We start from the raw sequence: 25382 nt of genomic DNA, 5'->3' as shown, positions 1-25382 counted from the left end.
TTGGTTGTGTAAATTTCTTATACCAAGGCATCCATCCCACATGTTGACAGCATGCTTTCCTTCCTGAACAGCCCAGGAGGTTGAATGTGTTCCTGCTGCCATGTATCATGGGTTAATTAATGCAGCATAGTTCTGTGTCTAGCATTCAATGGAGGCCAATTGCAAAGGGGCTTTGTCGTAGTAAAAGAAGTATGCACTGTTATCCACCTGTTCTATTCTCCCAATCTTTATTATAGACTATTTCCATTGAAAAAATAGACTTTTCAAAAAAAAATCCAGTTAGAGGGTTAAAAAGAAGGCGGAGAATCATAATTTAAGCATGTGATATTTGTTTTACTTCCTTAAGGGAAAATCATGGCACCAACAGCTGAGTTACCCAGGATATTTTATAAAATCAAAAACAAGGACTGTTCCTGTTACAGCCACCATGCTTCCTCCTTGCTTGATTTCTTTTTTTCACATGGTTTGCTAGTCAAGATCTATTTACTACATGGTTTGCTAGCTAATTCTTTCTAGCCCCAGCACTGATAGAGCTGTTAATAAAGTGTGAAGGTGCCTTGCGGGCCCATTCCAAATCTTAAAGAAAAGGATGCCCATCTCAAATAGCAAATTGTCACATTGTTGTATCTCCCAATCTTCCTAGTGATCGCATCTCTCATTGTAGAATTAATCAAACTCCTCTTGGTGACAGAAATGTTAATTTAAAAATTTTGTCACAATTACCAGGAGTGTTATTGCAGCCTCTGACTTGTAATTAATTTCTCCTTTGCTTTCATCACTGGGTGAGAGTCCTTTGTAATAGTGATAAATGAAATAGCTGCCTGACCTTTTTTTATTTAAAATAAATTACTTTACAAGAAAAAAATTACTGCAAGGTAATCAACGCCTTCAGATAAACAGAGGAACAGGGGACATTAGGTACTTATTGTTTAGCTCCCCCCTCCTTTTAAATTTGTGTGACTGACATGATGGAGAAGACAAGTGGGGAGACTGAAAAGAATATAACTTTATATCCAGGTTCTCACATAGAACTCCTTGAGTTTGGATGGTTGGATTTAGAGAATTTAGGATTACTGTTATCAAGCAATAAAACTAGGTTTGCCCTAATTAGGCTTCATCTATAAAATGAGGAGGGCAGCTAGGTGGCGCAGTGGAGCACCAGCCCTTAATTCAGGAGGACCTGAGTTCAAATCTGATCTCAGATACTTCACACTTCCTAGCTGTGTGACCCTGGGCAAGTCACTTAGCCCCAGCCTTATGGAAAAAAAAAAGAAATCATCACATCTGTAAAATTATAGAAGTGAAGAAGATGACTTTTAAGATTATTTCCAATAACTCAATCAAAAAGCACTTATTAGGTGTCTATTATGTACCATTCATTTTGTTAGGCACTGGGATACCAGTACCAAGAAGGAAACAATCCCTTCTCATAGTGAACTTGCATTTTAAAGAGGGAGACAACAACTACATATGTATATACAAATATATACATATATTCTTATGTATCTATATAGTACAAATAATGCAATATAATATTATATATAAATATAATATACATATGTGTGATACATTGATAAATATGTTTATATATGTATATAATATAATACATAGTATCCATAAGCATTTGATATAATTCATATTATGCACATTCATATAATACATATATATAAGCACATATTACACATATAAGTAGGAAAATGTTATCATTCAGTCATGTACGACTGTGACTCCCTTTTAGGGGTTTTCTTAGCAAAGATATTGAAATAGTTTGCTTTCCTCATCTCATTTTACAAATAAGAAAACTGAAGCAAACAGGTTAAGTGACTTGTCCAAGATACTACAGCTAGTAAAGGGTCTGAGGCTGGATTTGAACTTCCTGACTCCAGGTCCTCTATCCTTTGCACCATCTAGCTGCATTAATGGGCCCCCTTAAGAACTTTATAAATGCTTATTGATTGATTGACTGACTGCAAGAGCATGGAAGACGGGGGCAAAACTGAGTATGGCCATGATAAAAAGGATTCTTGAACCCTGCCGGGAACAGCAGCAGTAGAATAGAAGAGCTTGACTTTGAGGAAATTTGCCAATGAAAGAGCCAAAGTCACAGAAAACACTCACAGTGGAGTGGACCTTCATTCCCCTTTGCTGGATCCCCAATGAGGACAGGGATAAAAGAATGCACTTTTTTTCAGAGAAGACCCCTTTTTTCTTTGTTTTTTAGATAATAATAGCTTTTTCTTTTTCAAAAACCATGCAAAGATAGTTTTCAACATTCAGCCTTGCAAAACTTTGTATTCCAATTTTTCTCCTCCTTTCTCTCCTTCACCCTTCCCTAGACAGCATGTATCTAATATAGATGAAACAAGTGAAATTCTTCTATACATAAGCCACCAATGGTTATGCTGCATAAGAAAAATCAGATCATAAAGGAAAAAATGAGAAAGAAAACAAAATGCAACAAACAACAACAAAGTTGAAAATACTATGTTGTGATCCACACACAGTCTCCATAGTCCTCAAGATAAGACCCCTTTTTTATTTTGCTTTTTTGAGAGATGGGGGCTTGGGAAAAATGGACCGTTTTTATTCAAATTACCTTGGGTTGCTTCTTTGAAAATCTGATGGGGATGAAAATGAAGATGGAGGACCAATGGCTCCTAGTACCTATGATTCAGAGAAAGGGGCAATCCCTTGCTGCCCTCTGATATCATTAGAATACTGGGCATAGAGTTTACTCTGAACTTTCTTTCTATAGCTTTATTTGTCAATGTCTCTGGATTTTGGGAGTCCTATATTTCTTCCAGTTTTATCACAAGGAAGTCTTATCAACAACAGAAAGCTAGAAGGCCATACTTACAGAGAGGTTCAGAGGCCAGTTAGAGGGAATATGGTTTCATAGATATTTGATATAGATTTGATATAGATATTTTTCATAGATATATGATATAGAATATCATAGATATTCACTTTGATTCAATTCCCATCTCCAATATTTCCCAACTGTAGCATCATTGGCATTTTTTTCAGCTCTCTGATACTTGGTTTTCTTATTTATGAGATGAAAATAATCAGTATAGTGCCTATATTGGAAAGTAGTTATGAGGAAACAATCTAGTAAAGTTAAGGGACTTTAAGAGGACCAGAATAATTATAATTCAGTTAAAATTGGACCCTAACTCAGTCCTTGTGATTCCATATCCAATATCTAAGCAATAATGTCAAAGGCTCTTATTTTTAATGTATGATGAGTAATCAATATTATAAACAAAAATGATCATTGGAGCCCATATGGCCAATGAAGGCCTGTACAAATAAGGACCATACATTCAAGACATTTCTGAGGAAAAACAGAACATCCTTGGGATTTGTTTAGAAGTCCTTGGTCAAAATTAAGAGAATCTTGTAATTGTGATTTATTCATCAAGATGCATCTCAATGATGTGTTTCCCAACATGGGCATAAGTTTTGAAATGCAAATGTAATACAAGGACTTTAATTGGAATATAAAATGTAGAATTCAGCTCTGCCCAAGAGAATGAAAGGAAGATGTGGCCAGAGAAACCTTTGTCTTTTCCCTTTCCACCCTTATTTCTTTGATATCGTGATTTCTTGGATTCTAAGGTTATGAGTGAAGGTCTTTCCTTACTATTCTCTTAGTAATGAGGACATATTGAATACCTCTGCATTCTAGGCTGCAACACTCACTGGAAATAACCACAGATCTCTGCGCTAAGATGGACTGCATTTATTCAGAGATCATGTGCCTCCAGTATTCCATGACCTGAATTATCACCAACCAACATATGCTTGGGAATTTATTATTTCATTTACCAAATGAGGATTTCAAATGACTTTGTAAGATGCAAAGTTCACTTGATTTTTTTTTAATAATTTCAAACTGTCAATTAACTATAAGGAGACTAGAAAGATATAAGGTACTCTCAGGCCTTCTTTATTTTCCCTTGCCCTGAAGAATCAAGAAGGGATGGAAGGATGGAATACTAATAACTGACCTTCTGAGAGCATTCCAGAGTTTGCCACATGATTTCTGCCTATTATTTCATTTGGGTTTCACAATTGTTTTACTGCAGTCATTATTATTATAAAGAAAGAAACGGAAGCTCAAAGAATTTAAGCTACTTTTTTGTGTTTGTTTTTTTTTTTTTTAATCACAGTTAGAGGAAGATTTAAATAGTATGTATAGCACTATCTACTATGACACACTGTCTTGCCTGATACTTTTGTTATTCTTGTACTAGCTGACCCCTACTCCTAGCTTTTCTCTTTCAGGATTCAAACCCTTTTGGGGTTTTTTTGCCCTACTAGTAATTTCTCAAATGGTTCAGTTTATCCCCTTCTCACTGATGTCTTTGGTACCCAGAATTTTCCCCTTTCTTCTCTGCCATTACTATAGATTTCCAAATTGTCTCATCGAAAGTTCCTATATTTCTCTTCATTTTTGTTTTTTTTAATTAAAACAACTCTTTAACTTAAGACTGTTATTTGAATGCCACAGACCTTCTGCCTGGGGATTAATAATAGCAAATAAAAATAGAAATAGAAAAATGGGGAGCTTTTGAAGTGAACACACTTTGTTATTCACAACTACAAGCTCTCTAGCATCACACCAGCTCCCATGTAAACCTCAGTTACATCAAAGATGGCATGTTACAAACACTTCAGCTGCAGCAATCTCAGAAACATTAACTAACTCCCTGGGCCCCAGCTGAGATACCAGGAGAAAAATCTAATCCTTCTACATAGTCATAGAATTTTTTATTGATATCTTTGGTTTTTACATTGCTTTCATCTCCTAGGATATGCTTCCTCCTCTCCCTGCCAAGAGACCTATCCCTTTTAACAAATAATAGGAAGTAAAAAGGGAAAAACAGTTCTTTAAAAGTACCCAATACGTGAACTCCAGTCTGATAGAAAATACAATTTTCCATATCCTAACACTCCTCCCTTTGCTAATTATAATGCTTGGATTCGATTCCTGCTATTGCTGTTGTTTCCATTTCCATTGTTACTGTCATCATATGTGTATGTGTACATTTATATACGTTTGGTTGTGTCTGTTTAAATCACTCTACATTAATCTTTCCATATGGCTCTGAATTTTTCAGCCTCTTTGTCTTACAGAGTAGCATTTCATTCCATCCATGTAGCACAATTTGGTTAGCCATTCCCTGATCAATGGACATCTATTTTGTTTCCAGGTTTATTTGTTTTTCTATTACAGAAAGTGCTACTATAAATATTTGGAGTAGATGGGAAATCTTTCTCCCACTCTTTGATATCCTTGGATTAAATTCCCAGCAGTTAGATTTCTGAGTCTAAGAGTGTGGGCATTTTAATCACTTTGCAACCATGAATATTGATGGAGGCCCTACTAAGCTGAACACAAATCATCGTCCCAGATAAAGGACTCTGGTTCTCTTTCTAACAGGCTGCTGATGATCTCAGAAAGCAAGTTTATGGTCTCTTTTTTGAAGGCCAAATAAAAGAATTCATTTGTCTCGAATGCCAGAAAATACTTAGAGGCTGAATGGTTCTTGCTTACTGAGATTAAAATAAAGTTTTTTTATGAATGACATATTATATGTTATAAAAAGGATTATATACACATGCATACCTGTGCATAAACACACAAATTTTGGCCAGATTTAGCTACATATCTGTATAGGCCCATATGTGTAGATGTTTGGGTATCTATATGCATGTGAATGCACACTTACATGCGTGCACACATACATAATACATATATACATACTTCTTCAGTAATCTTGGAGCACTGAATCTTATCTGGCCAGGCTCAGAAAACAACTTGGCAACCACCATTGTGTCCTGGGAATTATGTCTGATGCAGGTCTATGATTTAACATTTGCAAAGAAAGTCCAGACCATTTGTCAGATTGCATTTATTTTAGAAAAGACAAATTAGCCCCAAGAAAATTGATTTTTATTCAGTATTCCTATTGTGAATTGACTGTACAGGACAGGTATCGTTCTTTGTGTCCACAAACAGTGGCAAATGATATTGTCCAACTGCCAGCTTGTATAGATTAATTGCTCTGAGCTCTAGACCAAAGAAAACAAGCACAATTGTGGCCCATGCACAAAGGTTCCCTCAAATGGGTACACGGGCATCAGTGATGGCTTTCCTTCTGTGCTAAGAGAATGGGATGGATGTTTTCATTGAAAATTTACTCCTTCAGCAGCCTGTTCATTAACTAAAAGAGATATACACTAATGGTTCCATTGGGTAGATTGAACCGAACTTTATGGGACAGAACAGCTGTGTTGGTATAAAACTGGTTTTAAGCACATTGTTCAAGTGTGTGATTTACTAGTCTGAGGAAGGATGAATTGTAAGCAGACAAATTTGGAGACTGAGGTGCTGACCCTTCTGGGTAATATAACTTACGACCAGCACTAGAAAGGTGTCAATACGGTTCTATAGGGAGCCCATTCCATGCAGATTGAATTTCCATATAAGGAAAACAGCTATTGGGAATCTATAGGGAAAATTCTAATGGAAGTTTTGTAATCAGATTCTAGTTTGTTTCTTATAATAAGTCATTCTTCCTAAACTACTAATATTTATTTTTTTAAAAACCCTAACAAACAATTCGTACATATTATAGGTGACTTCAACCTTCCTATTGAAGAAAAGAACAAAATTTCTTTCTTTGTCTCTGATGACCTCATTTCTGTCTTAAACTCTTCCTTGAATTTTAATGGATGTACAAAAGAATGTTTGACAAAATGGTTCCCATGGCCTCCCACTTAATTTCTTCAGACATGAGAAAAATTGTATATTAATAAAATAACTGAAAGTATTGATTATCTTGAAGGGAAAATTTGTCGGTAGATTATAAGAATGTATAAAATGGATCCTGAGAGATTCTAAGCTCCAGTGAGTTTGTGGGAAGGAGAAAATATAAGCAGATACACATATTGAGAAAAAAAGTGGTTTTGATGTTAGGGGAGAAGACTACTTGCATATTTATCATAATAAGATAGAAATTCCTTCCCTGTAAACATCTAGAAGGCATTGTCTATTCTGAGCATAATACTTATTCAGTGATGATGCCAGATAATCTATAGAAACCTTCATACCCAAATTTTGGAAATATTCATCCATTACTCTATGACTACTGACTTTGGGGAAAAGGGTTTTGTGATCACAGGAACATAACATTAACTTTTCTGTTTTTCACTTTCCTCATCTTTAAAAAGACATATGTTGAATAGCATTGACTCAAAGGAATTGTCCAATTCTCAATTTATGATTCCAAGTTTCATTGTTGACTCATAGAACCCATAGTCCAAGTACCTCATTTTACAAATTAGAAATTGAGGCTCAGAGAGATATAAGATTATTGTTGTGACTGTCAATCACTCTCAATAACTGTATCAGATTGTGAATTCTACTTTTCTGATTCAGATCTGGGATGTTTTCCATATCTCTTCCCTTCTCTAGGTGATTGCCTTCCTTCTGGCCATTGTCTTTGGCATTTTTCAATCTTCCCTTAGAGAATTCCAGATGGGGTTATAATGTTGCTACTAACTACACTGATCATTGGAGTCAGAGGACCTGGGTTCAAATTTTGCTTCCCTGAAATTGACTACTTAGTTTGGACTGGGCTTAGTTATTTGTCCTTTTAATGGTCTCAGTTTTATCAACTATACAATGAGGGAGTTGGATCGGTTCAATCTCTAGGTTTCATATCTTTATACAGTGAACTGAGGGACCAAGAAATTAAAGGACATGTTGATAGATATTTAATAACTGACTCTCTAGGGTGGGGGGAATGTTCTTTATGTAATTTTATGTTTTACCTGCATTATTATTTTCACTATCTCTTTCTGAAATCTAGACAATTAGCAAAAGAGTAAATCAAGTCCTATTATGTGGTCCAACAGATTTCTAGATAGAATGCTTGCTCACAAATGGCTCACAAGTTCTAGTCTTTACTTGAATCTAGCACACTCCTGAACTGAGATCAATGCTTCATTAAAGTAAAGGGGAGAAATCACAAATGTTAATGAAAATTAATACTATTTATTTATTTTAAAACATAGACATCTCTAAGAGTCTTTGTAGCTCTAAATCTCTGCTTTGATAACAGCCTGTTGCAGAAAAAAGTGAAGCAGCAAGACACAGTGAAATAGGGAGGCTGGATTTGGAGTCAGCCAGGGTTTGAATCTTGCCTCTATTACTTACAACTTGTGTGATCTTAGACAAATCACCTGGTTTCATCAGGCATCAGTTTCTTCATGTATAAAATAAATTCATTGGACTAGATGCCTGCTGAGGTCCTGCCATGATAAGTATGATAAGTGTTAAGAATGATAAATATAGTCTTCTTGTGTGATGTTCTCTTTCTCTAAATTGTAATCGTTCTCTTGGGGGCAGGTCTCTTGGAGAGCTTCTGGAGGCAGCCTTAGTTTCAGTTCAGTTCAATAATCCCGAAATGCAGCCAGGAGTTAGTCCTTTACTGTCTCTTTCCAAATCTTATCTCCAGATCCCTTATTTTCTCCTTCAAGTCTTGTCTCCTTCACTTGGAGCTCAGCTAGCTTTCTGGAAGCCTTCGTCTCTCTTTGGTTCCCAAGAGCATTTATCCAAGTATCTCCAGCCAGCACCACGATGGAATCTTGAATGACTCTCTTGATTCTGAATGTCCTAGAGTGTGGGAATCAGACTCCGCCTCTGAGAGTGGGCTTGTGGGTACTCTGGGCTTGTGGGAGCTCCTTAAAAGTATGCTCTCTTAAAAGTGTGAAGCTCATGGAATTTTAGTAAATACATTACTGAACTAGAGAATTGTTAAGAACCATGCTAAATTAGATAATTATATCCATTCCAATGACTTAGCACCTTGTAAGAATCCTAACATTCTTAAGACTCACTTTCATTTGTAAAATGAAAGGATTTGGCTGAATGGCTTTTGAAGTCTCAGCTCTAGTTCTAGAATCCTTTAATTGATTAATGATACTAATTATTAATTTTAATTGACTAATAATAATGATGATGGACCTTTGTGGCTTCTTTTTATTATGTCATATTTTTCACTAGAACCTTTAGGTGATTTCATTTCTTCTACAAGGAGTTTCAGGCAAGGAAACTTCTGTACAAATGCAAGGCATTGGCATCTTCTCTGCAACTAATATTCTTAGAATGGTTAGAGTGGGGGGATTGAGACACTGCAAGATTCCTCAGAGGACAAAAACGGTCCATCTTTCTCCAGGACAGCTCTCTAACCACTTTGGCTCATTGCCACTTGTCATTTATGTAATAATTTATAATTTGTAAACAACTTCACATGTATGATTTGATTTGAGTCCTACAATTCTGAGAATCAAGTATTATATCCTATTTTACAGAGAAGAAAACTGAGGCTGCAAAGGTAATTTTCCCAGGGTCAGGAAAGCTAGGAAATCCAAGTGTTGTCTCCAGGTTCAGAAGTCCACCAGAAGTTCAACTCCTCCCCTCCTGAATAGCTGCATATTGAAATGCATAAGCCATGAGCTGATAATCTATTATTTTGCCAACATGATACTCAGTAGGAAATCCATGTTGACTTAAGTCAGTGCTCAGAACATGTTTTTCTGTTTTTTTGGTTATTTTTTCCCCCCATGAACAGCATAAATCCCTGAAATAATGAGCTGTACACAGTGGTCCTTTCCCTGGGATTAGTCTTTGTATAGCAGAACAGCTTTCACTAATGCCCCAAAAAGAGCCAAATGGGTATGTGGATTCTTAGGGTCATATTTTATATAAAGTTCATTTGTACTGGCTATGTTGAAGGATAAGCCAATGAAAAAAAATGAATCTGTACTATATCCAAATGTAATGCAAGTGCCTGTGGATGGGTGTATTGAGCAAGGGAGCTCAGCACATTTTTATGGAAACCATGACTGCCTGAGGTGATGTTCTCATTACAACTTCCCATGTTACAACCTCTAGACAAAAAGTGGATTTCTTCTGAGGGCTGGGTATTTCTCAAATCATTATGGCATCTCAAGTGCTAAGAAGTTGGTTTATTAATTAAGAATGAGAGCTAGCTCTGATAAAGCACTTACAAGTTGGCAAATTGTTTGATATCCATTATCTCTTTTGAAACTCAAGCTTGTACTGTTTCAGATTTAATCACACTTATCATATAGATGAGAAAACTGAGGTTCAGAGAGGAGGTTTGGTTTGCTAAATTTTTAACCTGCAGTACATGAATTTGTAATTTTAAAGAAATGTTTTGGTAAGTTGATTTTAATACTTTTTGGTAATTCTATAGTTTGCTTTCTGCATTCAAAATCATGATTTTGAGTAGAGGTCCATGGGCTTCACCGGACTAATCAAGGAGTTCAGAACACAAAAAATATTTAGAAGTCCTTACTTATTTGTATAGGGACAGAGACATAGAACTTCCTTGTCAAATTCTAATGAATTGATTGATTGACTTGATCATGGTCCTGATGGTACTGCAGCCATAGAACCTGGGCTCATATTTTACTTCTGATACTATTAATGTGACTTTGGGCCTCTGTTTCATATATAAAATGAAATCCCACAAAGTCAGAAGAAAAGAACAGACTAGATTGCTTTGAAGAAATTACAAAGTTCCTTTAATCACTCCTAGAAAACAAAGGCCCTTCCTTAATATCAATGTCCTACTGGCAGCGCTGCAACAGCAGTAAAAATGTAGCAGAACAATTTCTCAAAAATAAAAAAACACATAATACAGAGGGCAATGGAGAGTCATGTGGTAGTGATGTGGTGCAAGAATTATTTAAACTTTAACCAGTTCAGCGCATTCATCTCCATTGGTTTCCATTGTAAGGAATGATGTAGAACTTTAATCAAGCCCATTTTTCCCATTATCACACACAATATAGGTCAAATTCCTGAGACTCTCTTGTTAGCATATCTAAGACAGACTCAAGTGTCTCATCCATCATACAGCTGCTTACATACACATAATGTACATGAGATTTTATTGTCAAATGGGATCCTCTGGAACTCCCTAGATCTCATCCCCAGCTTCCCTTCTCCTCTTCCCTTCCATCTTTTTTTTTCCCCCTGAAGCTGGGGTTAAGTGACTTGCCCAGGGTCACACAGGAGGAAGTGTTAAGTGTCTGAGACCAGATTTGAACTTGGGTCTTCCTGAATTCAAGGCTGGTGCTCTATCCACTGCACAACCTAGCTGCCCCTCTTCCCTTTCATCTTAAAAGGGCCACTTCCCTCACAGCCCATTGCTAAAATTATTTGTGATTTTGCCGCAAGTCTTTTCATATCAATAAAAAATAATTTTGATTATGCTCATTCCTGTAGTGAATGCTTCACATTCCAAACCACTCTCCCGCAACCTGATACTTACTTCTTCAGTAGGAGTGAGCATTGTCTGGAGCGATTTTCACATTGGTGCCAATCAAGCCATTTTAACATCTGATCAAAATGAAGAAAAACTGTGTTGCCTCTAATAAGAATTTGTGAATAGTGATTCCTTTCCAGTTCTGAGTTTACAATCTCAAGATCTTATATCATGTCAAGGGTGGAGTTAGACCACAAGTCTCTCCTGATTGGAGGTCTCTTCCCATTATGCACTATTGATTCTTCAACAGTCTTCTAACACATCAAGTCTTCTCAGTCATTTGTCCTTTAGTGTATATGAGCTGTCAGATGGGATTTGGTAGTGAGAACTTAAAACCAGATTCAAATCCAAAGCACTTTTGAGTATACAATATTCATCTTCCTTCTAGATAGGGGCAAGGCAAAACTGATTGAAAACAAGTATTGGTGTCCAGAAGAAGGAGGTGGGATATGTTATTTCCAATTCTATTCGATTTAATTTAATTCAAAAGCATTGATTTGATGCCTGCTATGAAGACAGTTAGATGGTTCCATTAGGAAGATCTGAGTTCAAATGTACTTACTAACTGTATGACCCTACCTAAGTCACTTAACTATTTGCCTTAATCCCTTAAAGAAGGAAATGTCAAAGCACTCCAGAATTTTTGCCAAAGAAAACCCTAAAATGGCGTCACAAAGAATCAGAATGGATTGAATAACAACAATAAGAAAGACATCCTGCAGGTGGAGCTGGAACAGAAAAATCCAAAGAGCCCAACTCTGGACTCAAGGATTGGAAAATTCACCCTCTGCCCTTTGTTTTCACTTTCAAAAATTTGAAAAGTTTTCAGTAAACCTTAAGGCTCTTATATAAGTCATAAGTGAAGACTGCCTTTGTCAATCAATCATGGAATATGCACTCTATGGGAACTTTTGTGCTTGGGGGGGGGGTTATAAAGTGAGAAAGGTTTGTAATCCTTGCCTCCAAAGGATTTACAATCTAGCTAGGAGAGAAGCCTGGTTAATAGCATACATTCTGTTATTTTTACTTTGACTTGTTAAATAGCAAATGAAGGGGATGGACACTGAATGCTTGGGGCTTGGGAAAGAATTCAATTCAATTCAACAAATATTAAGTTCTTACTATTTGCCAGGCACCAAATTAATGAATCAATAAGTATCTGAAACACTTACTTTTTCTAGGAAATGGGTTGAGTTATCCTGGAGACGCAGATTAAAAAAAAATGGAAAAAATATCTTCCTTCAAGGAACTAACATTTCTTATGAAAGAAACTAACATATAGAAATAAGTGTATACACTATGCATATAAAGCAGTCTGGCGACCAGTTGAGCATTCATAGGAATGGTGTATCCTGTGCCATCTGAAGGAAGAGAAACATTGGGAGAAGTAGAGCTGAGCAGAAGGGGATCCAGGAATGAGAGGAAATATTGGGTGAGTCCACAGAGTCAAGAGTTGAAGTTTGGGGAATGGCATGGGCCAGCTTGACTCAAATGTTGAGTTCATTAAGGGAGGTATTATGAATAAAAGCTGGCATAGTAAGTAAAAGCTGGATTGAGTGTGGGAGTAAAGAAAGTGCTTAGATTTCAGGATAAGAAGTTTATATCTCCCTAAAAAACCAGAAATGTTTGAGTGGTATTTTCAAACAAGTCCACACTAGAAAACCTGAAGCTGTGTCCTGGAAATAGACTAAACTAGAGAGACAATCTATTGCATAAGTGGCTAATTTAGAAAAAGGTGGGAGCCATGGAGGATGTAGGGGTGCGCAAACTCTACTGCAGAGAATGCAAGTCCATTGGATGGGCTACCTTGTTTGAATGCTAAAAATATGCTTATCACAAAGACTATTTTATGGAGAACTCACACAGGTCAAGCATTCACATGATGGTCAGAAAAAGTAATACAAGGGAAGAGGTTCTGAGTATCTGAGTAACTGGGTGTGGTTAGAAGAGAAAGGCTGAAATGTTGATGGAATTGTTCCCTGGTCAAGCAGGGAAAGGGACTCATAGGAATCAGTTTAACTTTATAGCGCCACCTTGCTATGTCCAGTCAGAAATCCCTGGGGTTAAATTTCCCCTCTAAATCTGACATGGCTCATGTCATCTTTGCTAAACCTCTTTTGGCTTATAGCCCACCATGACACTCTGCTTCACAGTGTTCTTTCCTTCCCATGCTCTCCCATGCCACATAGTGTCTTTTCTTTCATTCCATCATGCCTCATGGTGTCTTTCTCCTTTTTATAGCTAACTAATTTTTTTTTAGTGTGCTAACCAACTAAGGGAATACTCTGACCTCAGGGTATTCCCTTTCTCCTGGTTAATTGTGAGTTCCACTAGGGAACTTGTCTTTTTTTCATCATTAATTATTATAACCCATTTCCTTGCTCTATTTCATAGTCATTATTCCTGGTGTCTATTGTATTTCTTCATTTTGTCTGTACTTCTTCTCCTAACTAAATCTACCTTTTGCCAAAGACAATGGCCATTGTGAATTCTTCACATGATCAAACCCCAATATTTGGTGCCTACCTTAATCTCAACTTTTGGTGTTTAATCTCAAACACGTCATTTGGGACGAGGAATTGTTCTCCTAAACTACATCAAGGACACTCTCAAGATCTCTCTTAAGAATGTTATTTTTTTTTGGCAAGGCAATTGGAGTTAAGTGACTTGCCCAGGATCACACAGCCAGGAAGTATTAAGTGTCTGAGATTAGATTTGAACTCAGGTCCTCCTGATTTCAGAGCTGGTGCTCTATCTACTGCACCATCTAACTGCCTCTCTCTTAAGAACTTTAGAATTGATTGCATGCCATGAAAGAAACTGGATCAGGACATGGTATGCTCTCATCAGAAAAAGTGTTGTGCTCTACGTTCATGTGGATTATTTGTGTTCAACCTGTGGAAGACCATTCCAAGCTCTTATTTGTCTGATCAGCCACAGATAGACAAACTATTACTTGAGTCTAATATAGTGATGTCATTTTGGTCATCTTCAAGAATGAAGGACAATAACCAACCAACAGAGGTTTTATTATCATTTAGGGGACTTTTGAGTGATAATTCAGGATTTACTTGGATCACAGGGAGGTATCCCTATCTGATTCAACATGCATTAAGGGATACCATCTAAGATGCCATCTAAAAAGCCCATATTTGAAAAAGCATGTCATATAGTAAGAGCAATTAATAGAAGAGGGACAGCTCCAGTGGAACCCTGTTACCAATGAGCCATTCAGATCCTTAGATCAGATGTTCTTTATTTTCTTCGTAAGCTTGACCCTTCTGAGAATCTGGTTAAGGTTATGGAGTGTTTCAGAGAATAATGCAAAAGTATAAAATCAAACATACAAAGAAATCAATTATTTCAAAATATAAAAACAAATTAATTCATAGGCTCTGCTATGAAGGACTCTGGCATGTTCAGTATTAATGAGAGTTAGCATTTATAAAGCTCTTTAAGGCTTTAAGGAAGTGTTTGCCAAGGTATTATCTCATTTGTTTCTCTGTGCAATCCTGGGAAGGAGATGCTATTATCATTCCCATTTTACAGATGAATAAAATGAGGCAGAGAGAGTTTAGGTAAATTGTCTGGGGTCACATAGCTAACAACTGAGACTGAATTTGAATTCAAGTCTTCCTGATTCCAGATCCATCACTCTAGTGAACCACCTAGTTACTTCTACGGAGAATATATGTGGGTAAATCCTCCATAGACAAAGTATAGGAAATTTTGGACAAGAGATGCATTGAATAAAAAACTATGAAAAAGTGTTATTTTCACTGTTGGATAGAGTGTCCACATCATTGAGATCACTGGTCTTTTGAAGGAGTGAACTTCTTAATAGGAGTTGGGTGGGGGAGATCCTAGAGGTGGGAATTTGAAATGGTAAGAATTTATTTAAATAAAAAGACTGTGATAAATAAAAAGAATAAATAAATAAGAAATAAGTCGATATATTAATCACTAGGTAATAGATGATATAGAAATGTTAATTATAGATAAATTACAGATAGATGATGAAGAAGCAGATGATGGAGAGATAAAGATACAGATAAAAGGTAGATTTATAGAGATAGAGTAGTCATGTGAATACGGCAGATTCTATGTAGATACTCAATGCCTTTTGCAGAGTCTTGAGAGCAACTTAAGCTCAGACTGAATCCAGACCGTGCCTTGATTCAACCTGGAAGCCAAAGTCCAGTAAATAGAAGAGTATTACAAGAATCGTCCATGAATGCTTTAGGACTCACTGATCTCTTTATTTTCTCTTTTCTTCCTCTTCTTGCCCTCTCCCCCTTTCTTTTTCCATTCACCTATCTTTCAGTAGATGTCTCAATCTATTTCTGTCTGTCCCACTCTCTTTCCTTTTCAATATTCCCCTCACATTCCCTTCCTGTCTCTGTGTATCTCTGTGTATGGTGAACACAAAAACTAACTACAGGCTGTCTTCTTTTGAATCCCACAATTGTTTTTGTTGCCAACAGTTACAGAGAGAAAGAGCTTGAGGGGGTATGTGGGAAAGAATGATCACATCTCAGAAATGGAGCCTCTCAAGGTATAAAATGAGAGGCCAGTTCATACTCATCATGCTTTGCCTTGGTATTGGATGACAAAGGCCCAGGAAATATAATCCTTAGGGAAGTGGGATAAGTGGGAAAGAGAGGCAGGGCAGAAGCAGCCTTATGTCCTACTAGACCACTAGTTGTGAGCATTATACTGGAATCATATATCTAAACCTAAAAGGGATCTAAAAGATCCTCTTGTTCAGCTCCATCATTTTAAGATGTGGAAACTGAGTCCCAATGAGTCTATTATAACACACACACACACACACACACACACACACACACACACACACACACACACACATATATAATATATTGTATTCTTTGTACCCAGATATTTTGGTAAGTAAAGACACGGCCCTGGACTAAATGAATGTACTTAATAAATGGTATTTGATTATTTGACATATATATATATTTATGTGTATACATTTTCATATATTATATACATATATGCATATGTACATACATATATTGTGTATTTTATGTATACATATATACATACAAAAAAGAGAGAGAAAGTTGGAAAATGATCTCATTGAGACTTGAGAGAGAATCCTTCAGAAGGGGGTTTTAGGGGTTTTGAAGGAAAGATGAGGAAGATGAGGAAGAAGGGCATTTCAAACATAAGGGATACACAGTGCAAAAGCATTGGATTGGGAGAAAAACTCAAAGGAAAAATAATAAGTAGACATATATAACAGGAGTATAGACAATGTGATGGAAAGAGAAGTATAATGTGAAGGGAAAAGTAGCAATGATTCAAGTTATGAAGGCTTTTCAATGCCAAACAGAGACCTCTATATCTGATCTGGAGGGAAAAGGGAACCAGTGATGTTTATTGAATTGGGCATTGATATGGTTAGTCCTGCACTTAAGGAAAATTCCTTTGGCAGCTGAGTGGAGAATGAATTGGAATAGGGAGAATATTGAGGCAGGCAGCCCAATTAGAAGGCTGTTGTAATATTCCAGGCAAGAGGTGATGAGGGCCTATGCTAAGGTGATGGCTGTGTAAGCACCGAGAAGATGATAAAGAGTGAGATGTGACAAGAGATTGGCTGTATGTGGGGTGAGAGTGGGGGGTAAACCTAAAAGTATATATCCTATAAAATTATAAGACTAGGTGACTGGAAGGATGCTTCTAATCCTCAGCAGAAAGAAAGAAAATGGGATGATGGGAAGGGGCTGATTGTTCTAATTGTTTGGCAAAGAGGAGGGAGTTTAGTTCATTTTCAGACCTGTTGATTCTGAGATGAATATAGAATATCTAGTTCAAATGTCCAAAGCAGTTAGTGATGTATCATTGGATCTCAGGAAAATATTAGGGTTGGATAAAGAAATCTGGAAAATCTTAACGTTGAAGTGCTAATCAAACCTACAGGAACTGATGAGATCACCCAGCAAGGAAGTACAGAAGGAGAAGAGAAAAGGACTGAGCGTTTGGGGGTACGACAGTAGGTAAATGTGACCTGGTTCAAGTTTCAGCAAAGGAGACCTGTATCCAAGTAACTCAAAAAGGTAAGCCCTATTATCACAGGGCTAATTCATGTTAGCAGTTCTCTTTTTATCTTTTCTCTGACCAGTACTTCACTGGATTGGCAGGCTTTTGGGGCAGGAGAATTTTCTTCAAATAAGGAACTGTTCCTGAAAATGAGCCCGGCCAGCTACCCATATGTAGACTACTTGGCTAATCTGCTCACTTCTTGTAGGCAGACATACCCTTTTATCTTCTAAGTGATGCTGTCTGAAAATAATTTGGACATGGCTCAATAGCATCCCATAGGTACCTTAAGCTATATAGATGACACTCTTGACCTCCCTCAGTAGGGTCTATGGGGGTTATTTTTCTAGGAGCTGTGTGATGGATAATTAATCCATTCATCCAAAATCTCTGGTCTGACCTCTTTGTGAGAGAGGCTTAATACTCATCAAAGCCTAGAAGACCAGGATTACAGTCACTTATGATAACAGCCCAAAGCTTTATAGTGTATACGGTCAGGAACGTGCTAGTAAATGTTTAACAACTGACTCTCTAAAAAAGCAAGACACATTTGAAATTTAAATGTGCAATATTAACATTTTTCTATCTCTTAAATCTAGACAATCAGCAAAACAATAAATTGTAAAGGGCTGAAACTCTGAGTTAATGTATTGAGATCGGACAATCCAGCACTTAAGGCTAATTATCCATTGAACAGTACTCTATTAGCATATGCTTGGAAAATGGCCCTTCTGACTATTCTGTGCTGGTTCAATCTTTTGGTATATACAGAGAATTGTGGGAAGGATTCGGGGGGGGGGTGGAGTAAGACAAGCCAGACTTACTTTGGCTCTAGAGGAGGAAAAGGAAGGTCTCAGAGATCCATTCCCTTCATTTCTACCCCTAAAGACCAAGAAGAAAGACCAAGGATGTTTGCTTATCCTGACTCTGGCTGATTCTAAGATATCCAGGGTGCTAACTTGGTCTTCACAATAAACCAAGCCCTCATTTATAGCATTTTCCAATTTTTGAAGTGAAATTCTCACACTGAAAATTTAACTATAATTCATGACTTCTATTCTAATAACTTACTACTCTAACCAGAAATTATAATTATCCCAGGAATTTTCCTGCCCCAACCTGAAGATGACAGTGCCAAGAATAAATTAGCAAAGAGAAAAATTAAGACCAAAGCAGATAAATGATCATCATAAAGAGTTCCTGGTAAGAATATACTATTATTTACAAAACATTTTTCTCACAGGGAACCTGCAAGGTGTCATCCCATTTTCTAGATGAGGAAATTGCAGACTTCAGGACAGTGTTCAAAGAACTGTGAATACATTTAAACTAGAAGATGATTTATAATTTGAGTGACTCAGATAAATAAGTAAGTGTGTTGAAGTATGAAGGAAACAGGTAAAACTCTGATTTCAGGTCAGAGAATATTGTCTGAATTTTTTAGGTTTAGGGTAGGATGCCAGATCCGATTACTTTTCATTGATTTCTATCAATGGCAATTACCCCAAAGAGGAATTGGTCTCCATGGGAATGTAGTGAGTCTACTCCACAAGGTTTAGGTTTTGAAAATGCTTATCAGAGATCTCTGAACTTTGATCTCATCTAGAACTATCTCTATAGTTATGAGACTTTGGAGGCCAATCAGTCCAATATTTTGATATCACAGATGAAGACGCTAATGTCCAAAGAAATGAAGAGATTTGACTAAGGTCATAAAGATTAGTGTCAAAAATGGATTATGAACTTGAGTCTCCTGACTCTAGAGATGATGCTCTTTCCATTGGACCATGCAGTTTTCCTCTTGTAGAAGTCATTCCTTTTCATTTATGGATCTCCTTTGGACTCCTTCCCAGTCATATCAGCAATATATAAGTTCTAGAAAGTTGGCTGAGGCACTTAGAGGTTAAGTGATTTGCTTATATTCACATCATAAACTTTATGGAGCAAAATATAAGCAATAACAAGCATTTATTACCAGTGAGGCAGTATATAGAGCTTCAAGTCTGCAGTCAGGAAGACTTAAATGTCCTTTGGCAAGTCACCTAGTTTCTGTTTGCCTCAGTTTCCTCATCTGTAAAATAGGGATAATAATAACACTTACCTCAGGTAGAGTAGCTAATGAGATAATTCCTATTAAGTATGTAGCATAGAGTCTGGCTAATAATCACTTTATAAATATTAGATATTATCATCATCATCATTTTTATCATCATAATTATTATTATTAGTCATAGTCAGAGTCATAATAGTATTATAATCATTGCTACTATGTGCCAAATACAGAGATAACATGGTATAAAGTTGGTCTGAGCCAAGAAAATCTTAATTTAAGTCTTCTTTCATATACTGAATGCATGATGGCAGGCAAGTGATTTTAACTTCTCAGTGCCCCTAAAAACTCGCAAAGACGCAAAAACTATATAGTAGTTGCAGATCCCATTGGTAAAAAGAATTACTCACATCAATGATATAGATGCTCTTGAAAACAAAAGAAGTTTGCTTAGTGCTGAGATATAAAAGCAGATTTAAGGAACTGCCATCAAGGAGCTTACATTCTATCGGGGGCAAAAATACACACTCCAATAAGAAAATTGAAAACTATAAATGAGACATATACTAAGGGTTTTGGAAGAGGGGAGTCTCTCAGGGTGGAAGGGATCAAGAAACATGGCAAAGAGGATCCAGATTGTGAGATGAACCCTAAAGGAAGCCAGAGGTTGTAAAAAGGCAGGAGGAAGAGGCATTTTAGGCATGGGGGCCAGCATGGACATGAAATGTAAGGGCAGAGAATTCCAATTAGTCTGGGAAATATACTGTCTTCTTGACTTTCAGGCCATTCCTCTGTTCCCTGTACCATAGTACTTCTCTTTCTTACCTTAAATAATTTCAGGAATAAACAATGATCCTGCCCAGAAAATATGACTGAATCATTGGACTTTGATTTTTTCAAGTAACTACCAGCACAAGGATGCTTTTGCCCTGACACATTTTCATCTTTAGGTTTTTGTCTCCTCATGAAGCATATTCACTTACAACATCATTAAAAAGCCACTTGAATGCAAATCCAGGATATGATGAAATTTCCCTGTGGCAAGCACATAACAACTGTCCTTTCTATAAGTTGAGAGGCATAATTGTATTCCATTCCCTGATAATAAAGTTGCTTGCATATATTAAGTACTGAAGTGAGAAAGCAGAGAGGGAAAGAATCCATAAGGGATTTTATTTTCAAGGAGTAATAACTTTACAGGACTGAAGGCAATATGAAGTGAAAAGGAATTAAGGAGAAATATTAAGAAATATAAATTAAGTGTAATTCACTTTTAATTTTCATCTTAGGCTTAGAGGAGCCTATTGTCTAGTTGGTAGATAAGAGTAATTGTCTCTTTGAAATACTGCATAGTCGCTTAACTCCAAATATTGGGAAAAATTTACCCATGGAAGATGAAGAAGAAGGGTTAATGATGGAAAAGCACCTAGGTTAGATTGAGTTAATTATAGCTAAGAATACAATTGCTGACCCAAATTCAAATATTTTTCCCCTTTTCCCTTCCTCTCTCTTCTGCTTCCTTTTTCTCTTTTCTTCTTCAATTCCTCTTTTTCCTTTCCTTTCCTTTTCCTTTCTCCTTCTCCTGTTCTTCCCACTTCTCTTAAGGAAGCCATTGATTTGTTAACTACAGGATACTGCTTCTTATTCACAAATTTCAAATGTAGATTAACATAAGGAGTCTTGAAAAGAACCAATTGCTAAAGAATTCATTTTCTTTATGGCTCTTTCTTGACCATATTGGGACTGCAAAAGGATTAACTGGTGTTATCAGGCAAATTGTCATTTTTGCTTATTTATAATGAATGGGAGACTGTGAAAAAGATCAGGAATAAAAAGGATAGAGACATTTTAGACTTGGAATCCAACATGAAGGCAAACAGGATGGCAAAATGCTTCATATCATGCTATATAAGGTTCTTTTGAAGAAACTGATTAATTTTCATCCAAAGAAGAATTAAACCAAGGCAAGTTATAATATCTGTCTTTGAGTATTTGGAATGCTTCCATGTATGCTTCCAATGATCTCTTTGGTCCCAGAAAGCTGAACTAACAGAAAAGAGCCGAAGTTACAAAAAAGACAAATTTAGATTTGGCAGAAGGAAAAAAAAATCCCAATAATAAGAGCTAGATAAAAAGTAAAATCAGCTACTTTGGCAGGGAATAGTTTCTCTTCACAAAAGGACTGCATATAAAAGGTTAATGACAATTTGCCAGTTATGTTGATGTAGGGTTCTGTTTGGAGTTTGTGGAAGAATTATGATCTAAGAAACCTCCCAACTTAGAAATTATCTGGTTATAATTTGGAACTCTGGCAGCCCTCTTTGTTGTGGCCAGAAACTGGAAACTAAGTGGATGCCCATCAATGGGAGAATGGCTGAATAAATTGTGGTATATGAATGTTATGGAATATTATTGTTCTGTAAGAAATGACCAGCAGGATGATTTCAGAAAGGCCTGGAAAGACTGACATGAACTGATGCTGAGTGAAATGAGCAGGACCAGGAGCTCATTGTAAACTTCAATAACAATACTATATGATGATCAATTCTGATGGATGTGGCCATCTTCAACAATGAGATGAACCAAATCAGTTCCAATAGAGCAATAATGAACTGAGCCAGCCACACCCAGCGAAAGAACTCTGGGAGATGACTATGAACCACTACATAGAATTCCCAATCCCTCTATTTTTGTCCACTTTCATTTTTTAAATTTTCTTCACAGGCTAATTGTACACTATTTCAAAGTCTGATTCTTTTTGTACAGCAAAATAACTGTTTGGACATGTATACATATATTGTATTTAATTTATACTTTAACATGTTTAACATGTATTGGTCAACCTGCCATCTGGGGGAAGGAGGGGAAAAGTTGGAACAAAAGGTTTTGCAATTGTCAATGCTGAAAAATTATTCATGCATATATCTTGTAAATAAAAAGCTATAATAAAAAAAAAGAAATTATCTGGTTATAATATGATTAGCCAAATGCTTACCATTTCCTGGTTGTTCTTTCTTTTCCAAGACAGGTATATGGATACAAGATTAGAGATAATAAGACATTAATGCTCCTGGTTGTTCTTTTTTTTTATCTAAATTCAAGGTACTTGGATAGAAATAGGGAATAGACAAGTCCTTGGAGAATCTTTTTGAAAGTAAAGATATTTGCACTAACTTAGAGAAATGAAAACTTTTTGAAAATGAGGAGGTTTGAGGAGGTAAAAGGTATGGTAAAAGATAAAATGGATTTAACAAAAGAGTAAAGAAATGAAACAGAAGATTAACGCATGTAAAGAGGACAGAAAGTTTAAGCAAATAGAAATGGGAGAAGATTTGGATTTTTATAGGTAAAGGATTTTGATTTAAGATTACTTAGTGTAAAAAGATTAAGGTGATTTCACTGACTAGCATAAGGAGATATGAACAAGTTTGGCTCGATTTTCCCTTGCCTTTTGTAGTCAAACAATGAAATTTATGATTTACAGTTTAAACTCTGGATCACTATTCACTCTTCTGAAAGAGCATTTATTATCTAAATATCTAAATGAAATACACTTTTGAGGAAGAGTTCCATGCCATTAACAAAGAAGATTTTCATCCTTCTTCCTAATACCAATTCTCATTGCCCCAAAGACCTTAGCAAATATTGCAGCCATCCCATCCAGTATAGCTATTTCCTTGTGGGCTACTTCTATACTCAGGTGTGGGAGTTTATTAAAATCAGCTGTCCTTGTCAACATCAAAAGTTTAAAAAAAAAAAAAAGGATCCTACCATCTGTTCCTCAATATCCTCCATTCAGAGAAGCTAGCTGAAAACAGTGGGCTCTTAGGAAATTAAGCATTAAATGCTACCATTAGGAATTGTATATCTAGGTTTTATCTATTTGGAATTCATTCTGAAACTAAATGACAATTGTGGCTTATCAGATAATTTTATATCAAAATTCACTCTATAAGTAAAGGAGATAATAGATAATAGCACCTACCTCCCAGTATTATTGGGAAAATAATATGATTGTCAACTATTTAGCATAGTGAATCACTATATAAATGTTGACTTGTCATTAGGTTTCAGATTAAATAAAGTATTAAACTTAATAATATGAATGATTTTCTAAGAAGGAAATATAAAAATGTTTTTCAACTACACAGATGTTATTTGACTTGGAAAAAACTTGAGAAGTGTGGTGATATCTTTTAAAAACTTATGGTATCGTTTAAACTTTTATTTTTTCTTGAATTGTGATCAGAAATGCAAATACAATTTTTTCATATTTTATTATTTTGGCACTTAATTGTATTTTTACATGTAATTACATGTAAAAATAGTTTTCAACATTCATTTTTGTAAGAGTTTTGAGTTCAATTTTTTTCTACCTCCCTTTCTTCTCTTCCTCCTCCTCAGCAAGCAATTCATTATAGGCTATACATGTATACTCCTGTTAAACGTATTTCCATATTGGTCATGTTGTGAAAGAAGAATCAGAACAAAAGGGAAAAACCATGATAAAGAAAAAAAGTAAAAATAATATATTTCCATCTGCATTCAAGCTCCATAATTTTTTCTCTGGATGTAAATAGCTAGGCAGATTTTTGAGAGCCTTTCAGATTAACCTTGGTCTCAGTGGGGGAAGTGCAGGAGGCCAGTCACCACAGTGATGTGAGGTGAATGAATGTCTTTCCTTGGCTCCTAGAGCTCCTTGGCTCCCTCCTCCAGTCCTCTAGTCTTCTCTGGCTCTGACCTTGGCTGAATTTGTCCCAGCTTATATGCTCTATTCTAATTTTTTTCCCCCCTGAGGCTGGGGTTAAGTGACTTGCCCAGGGTCACACAGCTAGGAAGTGTTAAGTGTCTGAGACCAGATTTGAACTCAGGTCCTCCTGAATTCAGGGATGGTGCTCTATCCACTGCGCCACCTAGCTTCCCCTTGCTCTATTCTAATTACATTATCATAGGTGTGAATCTTGTGGAACTGTATTAAGTACTAAGTACATTTACTGAACTAGAGAACTATTAATCACCATAATAAACTAGATCGCCATTGTCTTATCAATTCCACTGACTTAACACCTTGTAAGAATTGTTGTTTCAAATACAGAGTTCTGGGCCAAAACATATATCTCTTAATTGGTAAGCTATACTCCAAAGCTCATTTAAAGAGGCTGGATATACTTGCCCTTCATTTATCCCATCTGCATTGCACACCAATGTGGGAGTTGCATATGTAAAAACTAAAATCTATCATGTATTTATTTAGATATGCTTTAGAACTTGGGTGCATTATTGTCTTTCTACCCAGGTTACTTTTACCTTATGAATCCAATTCTTACCATGCAACAAGAAATTCAGTTTTACACACATATATTTTATCTAGGATATACTGTAACACATTTAACATATATAAGATTGCCTGTCATCTAGGGGAGAGGGAGGAAGGGGAAAATTTGGAAAAGAAGTGAGTACAAGGGATAATGCTGTAAAAAAAATTACCCATGCATATGTACTGTCAAAAATTATTATAATTATAAAATTAATTAAAAAAAGAACATGGATGCATGTGGTAAACTTTTTGCCCCCAAGATCTACATTGAAATTTATTTATTAATGAATACTCTCATGTCCTTGAATTACCATAATTCACGGCAACTTAACAACAATAATCATGAATTTAATACTCTTGATAATTTTTGGCATATGAATGTAATAATTATATCTTGCCCTAAAATATGATTAACACACCTTTGCTACTTATGGTGAAATCTTTTGCAAGTTAGACATAGTTCTGAAGTTGTTTTTTTAATTTCAGGCATAATTGTAAGATTGCAAAGCTAGTGATCCACTATTAAATGGAATTCATTATGTTGTAATCTAAGGACTAATACAGATAGATTTTTGCC

This window comes from Sminthopsis crassicaudata, chromosome 1, assembly GCF_048593235.1.
Source record: "Sminthopsis crassicaudata isolate SCR6 chromosome 1, ASM4859323v1, whole genome shotgun sequence".
Classification (NCBI taxonomy): domain Eukaryota; kingdom Metazoa; phylum Chordata; class Mammalia; order Dasyuromorphia; family Dasyuridae; genus Sminthopsis; species Sminthopsis crassicaudata.
The sequence above is the reverse complement of the archived record's forward strand: the minus strand, read 5'-3'. Positions refer to the sequence as shown.